Source organism: Schistocerca gregaria, chromosome 5 (genome assembly GCF_023897955.1).
Source record: "Schistocerca gregaria isolate iqSchGreg1 chromosome 5, iqSchGreg1.2, whole genome shotgun sequence".
Classification (NCBI taxonomy): domain Eukaryota; kingdom Metazoa; phylum Arthropoda; class Insecta; order Orthoptera; family Acrididae; genus Schistocerca; species Schistocerca gregaria.
In genome coordinates, this window is record NC_064924.1 from 346,267,117 (window position 1) to 346,272,923 (window position 5,807).

The following is a 5,807-nucleotide window of genomic DNA, read 5'->3' on the forward strand; positions in this document are numbered from 1 at the left end:
AATTGTCGTATCGCATAAACGGTTCAGGATATCGAAACGACGATTTTTGCAAATGACAGCACTCAGAAAGGACTGTCTTATCGTTTGATTAACACTCGACAGGTTTTTGTGAACGCGTGAGCAGAGCGAAAACAAGACTCCCTATAAATTACACCATAAGGTTTTGTCCGAATTGCGGGCCGGAGTGGCCGAGCGGTTCTAGGCGCTACAGTCTGGGGCCGCGCGATCGCTACGGTCGCAGGTTAGAATCCTGCCTCGGGCGTGAATGTGTGTGATGTCCTTAGGTTAGTTAGGTTTAAGTAGTTATACGTTCTAGGGGACTGATGACCTCAGAAGTTAAGTCCCATAGTGCTAAGAGCCATTTGACACCCCTTCAAGCTCATCATTGAATACTTCCCTCAGTTTTTTAATTTTTTTTTCTTATTATTACGACGGCCGAACGCGCTGAACTAGTGTGCCAACATTTAACACAACGAGGTCGGTAGTGGATTGGTCAAGGCCCTTTTTCTTTTTTCCTTCATTTTGATCATTATTGTTCTCACCATTTCTTCTGGGCGGAATTCACATGACACCTGTACAAGTACATAGTTGAATACTTTGTTCAGCTTTTGTATTACAATGAGCAGTTCCTCTGGCCTAACACGCTGCGCCAGTGTGCCAGCGCCGAAAGGCATCCTAAAATCGCAACAAACTGAAGTGTCCAGGAGGCGCACGTGTCGTATTGAAAGAGCGCTATTAAAGGAGCATGAATTGTCCGACACCATTGACATAGCGCGAGACAGAGTACAATTGGTTTTACATGAAGGATCAGTTCAGAGAAAACACTGTGTGAAGGGGTTTCGCCTTTGTTCGCTACCAATAAAAAGCAAATGTGAACAAAAATTTGTATTTAATCAAAGAAATAATAACATTAACTGCTAGCGGGCACTGAAATTAATCAGTGGGGAAAGTTGAAAATTTAAGTCACACCAGGGCGAGACGGCCAATGACCCTTTAGACCGAATGCACAAACAAGCACGGACTCCTACGAGAATCAGCGATCGCTGCGAGTAACGAGAGTAATGGGCAGGGGCAGTGCGTCAATAGCATGTGGATAAATTGGAATTTGTGTCCGTCAGGGACCGTGTCCGGCACAGTGGACTGGACCACAGCCGGGTGGTATGAGATTCCAGGAAGTGAGGAACGTCCAAAGCCCCCAGGGGACGGCAAGCAGTGTCCTCCAACAACGATTGTTGGCGACTAAGGTCCGGACACAGGCGGGAACAAACTCTAGACTCGTAGCACTCCTTTCTGAGTTTTTCGAATCGTGTTGTGTGGCTATGGACATTGGCGGGAGAATGTGCGAATTGCGTAAAGCATTGTGATTCCAGTTTCCAGCGTTGAAATGAATGCTTTCTGGTGGTAGAGGAGAGCTTACATGCCATCGTTGGAGATTGGAAAATACGCAATTTTTTGCGATATCCTTGTGATTGGACCACAGTGGTTCGTTGTTTTGCGATTGGCGGCTGGCACAGTTCAGGCAGCAAGGAAAACTCAGGGCGTAAGTGAACGCCACATGAGACACATTAGCAATTAGGACGTGAAAGTGTCTGCAGCAGAAGACTTGCCAGTAGGACGTGAAGGTGTCCGCATCAGAGAAGCCCTTGCGGTTAGGATGCCAAAGTGTCTGGATCGACTGAGTCCTACTCAGTTGCTGACTGTTTTATCTTCGCAAAGGAGAGTGAACATCTGCACTAGGCGGCTCGGCGCATCACAGTCTTTCTTACGGCGAGGACCTGATTTCACACTTGCGAAGCCCAGGACGGTCGTCTGTCTCACCTCCTTTGCAGTGGTAATGAATGTGTCGCCTTCTGGATTTTAGTCACCAACTTCCAGGCACTGTTCCGATCAAGCATTACGGTACGCGATTTCATAATTGTCACTCAACATTGAACATCGGGAGGGAGTAAATTCTTAGGAGGGCACGAAGTAATAACAGTTAGGGGAGCGACACTGCTCTCCATTTAATCTTTATATAAATTTGAATGGCGCAAATTATCAAAGGTTTTGCTTATTTAATAATACACTGATTTCATAAATGTGTTTATGATTAAATGTGAATATTGAGTTTAGTCTGTTTCTGTTCGACGCTTTCACATACATACATTAAGTTGTACGTTTGTAATCCATATCGTAGAATATATAACCAATCAGCTCAAAATTGTTACCAACATATTATCCAGTCAGATAGCGGTAATGTGAGTGAGTTATTTGTTTATAAGATTCCCCACTGTAAAGAGCGCGCAAAAGCATTTAAAGATTAGTTCTTAAAGAGGTGGCGGTTAATTTTGGATGGTTAAGGGAAATTCATCACCGCGAGGTTTTTGCAACTGGCATAATCACTTTTAGGTGAAGAAGTCCGTTGCCTGGAAGATGCAGACGGCGGAGACTAGGTTAAAATGGACTGAAGCAAGCGGATACAAAAGGTGAGTCCGGTGACGTCTCAGAACATTCAATTACTGTCTGGGTAAACAAAAATAAATCCAGTAAGACGTGTACACTACAAACGCTTTCTCTGTAAAGAGCTAAAAACGTTTCTGCTTGCCCTCGTACAGTATTGCAAGCACCGAAAGTGAGGTGCCCACATAGCGCAGTACACGGTGAGTAATTCGTGTGCTATGCGCGCCGGCCGCGCGGGTGACCAAGACGTCAGCGGGATGAGGCGAGCAGGCTGTGACAGCTGTTGGCGGCTGACTGATGCGCGGGCGGTCAGCGTCGCCAGCGGACGGCAGGGGACAGGAGACGGCAGATAAGGGGGGGGGGGGGGGGGGGCGATAGCGCCGTCCGGGCCCCGGCGGGGTCACCTTGCGGCCGGCCGCTCTTTGTTCAACTCGCCGCCACCGCCGCAACCGCCGCTCAAATGGCGCGCGATTACTTATTCACGATGGGAACGATAGAGTCGCGGCGCGGCCGCCTCCCGGGATATTCGTCAGGAACAAAACAACATGCAAAACAGTCGCCGAGATATGATTATTTGTATAGCTTATTTACGATAACCGCAGAAAAGGGGCGGAAAAAGCGCCACGGAATACCAATGAAAGGAAAACGAGATAGTTTTGCCCGCCTTATCGGCCGGCCGGAATCGCATTGTTGTATTATGTGGCGGCGAGGCGCGACGAAGTGCGGCGCGGCGCGGGGCGCTGCTGCAGCGCGTCCAGCGAGAACCCGCGTGGCGGCCGCGCAAACCGAACACTGTGTCTCTCACCTTCCGCCAAGTCGGGTTCCTTATGCCGATGGTAAGCGACGAGTGCCAAGACGGCGCGTAACGTCATTTTATGGTAATAATGAAAGTTTCCTGTAGCTCAATGACCGAGTGCAAGTCTTTCAACACGACGCCATGTCCGTGAGTTGCGTGTCCGTGACCTACCCCAGTGTTCCAACTAAAGAAACGGGACCTACATTTTAACGTGCATTTCGTACAACGTGTCGCCACTGACGGCTCCTCACTGTTGGGAGGTGAAGGGTAGAATGAGAGCAGACTGAAAATATCCGTGCTCAGACCGGTATTCGATCCGGTGACCTCTTAGTTTCCAGGCACGCACTTCACTCCTACATCTGTCATGAATGTGTGTGTGAAGCGATGGCTGGTGCAATTAACTCTGGACTGCGTGGGGCCAGCATCATCTTAGTCGTATTGGGGAATTGCAATCCACACTTATATTCTGAGGATTACTTATTAAATGCCAATGCGGCCTCGGCAGAAGGCTTTGTATTTTCAGATTTCTTTCAAATTAGGCTAATTTTTTTTTTTTTTTTTTTTTTTTTTTTTTTTTTTTTTTTTTTTTTTTTTTACTACGGCGCTTACATTTAAATCGAACTGTAACACAGTTTGCATCGTTCCACAAAATTTTACTGTTGTTGTGTGCATCTCTTGTAATTCCCCCCCCCCCCCCCCCCCCCCCACGCCTTCCTTCCTCCATATATTGTCCACACTAAACAACGCCCAGTCCAAGTAATTTATAAGAAAAGTCTTTTATGAAGATTTGAGAGGACCGAAGATTACAATGAACTATCACGTTAACTTAGCTTGTCATTTTGAGATGGCTCCAGTAGTTCTTGTCTAGGGGTCTGATTCTTGAAGCTGAAAATCTGACAACAGGTCCTCACGGTTGGTTTGAACTAAATAATTTGGAAGATTGTTGTTACAAAATTTTTTACGTGAATATATTTTCCACTGATTTTATCACATTTTAGTATATCATACACTATTTTGATTTTTCGCATTAAAAAAGCCGAAATTACATTATTTGCGCATATTGTACAAAAATACGTCCGATCACATCAGAGGCAAGTTTACGACTCCCACATTCTGTGGAAATAACAATATTCGAAAGTGTTTACAAGTCTTATTAACAAATGAATTCCTTCTGGTTTTCGTTACATTCTTCATTTCCATTATTATTTCATAAATGAATCTAGAAATGAACATAAGTAAACAGAACAGCAGTGCGTAATTAATAACAGAAATTTTAAGTGTGCAAATAATTCGTAGTTTCAAATGTTTCTAGTAATTATAATAATAATAATTGTAACTATACACTGAAAACTTCTGCTTATCGATTATAACATCGAATAAATTATTTTATACAGTACTTCCTTTTCATAAATTTTAGCTTGAGATATAGCATACTGTGTATAACATTATATGAAAGTTTTCAAAAAAGCAACTAACTTAATATTAACCTGTCCAAAATTCGAAAAGGAATACTGGTATCGACAACCACTGTTCAGGAAAAGTAATGCTAGAGGAGAATGTCCTGTTACACTCTCGATGATACTCTCTCCTGCACAACTCTATCTCCGAGTAACTACTACAACCTAGATCCTTCTGAATCTGCGTCCTGTATTCTCCTCATGGTCTCCCTCTATGATTTTTACCATCCACACTTGCTCCAGTACTACGTTGGTGGTCCCTTAATGTCTCAGAATGTGTCCTATCAACCAATTCCATCTTCTAGTCAGATTTTGCCACAAATTTCGTGTTTTCCTCAATTCCGTTCAGTACCTCCTCATTAGTTACATGATCAACCAATCTAGTCTTCAGCGGTCTTCTGTAGCACTACGTTTCAAAAGCTTCTATTCTCCTCTGGTCTAAACTGTTTATTGTCCATGTTTCACTTCCATACAAATACTTTCAAAAAAATATCCTAACACTTAAACTATATTCGATGTTAACAAATTTCTCTTCTTCAGAAACGCTTTCCTTGCATCTGGCAGTATACATTTTGTATTCTCCCTAATTCGTCATCATCATTTTCTACTGCCAAAACAACAAAGCTCATCTACTGCTTTAAGTGTCTCGTTTTCTAATCTGACTCGCTCAGCACCACCTGATTTAATGGACTACAATCCATAATCCTCTCGTTACTTTTGTAGCAGCTTTCAAGATAATGTCTATTCCATTCAACTGCTCTTCCAAATCCTTTGCTGTGTCTGATAGAATTGATTTATTTACACAATAAAAATTAATAATGAAACACGTTTAATTACGAAGTCTTTCACGACAGATTTTTTTCTTTAAACCAATCTCGATGCACTTGTCTCGTTAGTTCATTATCAAAACCCGATCTTTAATTGTGTTCGTCAGGAAAGCAACTGACTCTCGAAGAAGTAACTCAAGCACGCACATGTAGCAGATAAACTATCCCACTACGTCAGTTCCAAGTGTGTGAATCCGTTACTACTTCAAGAGTCAGTTGCCTTCCTATTGAAGACAATGATAAGTTTTATTGAATACTCGGATTTTGAAATATAATTCTCTCGACAAC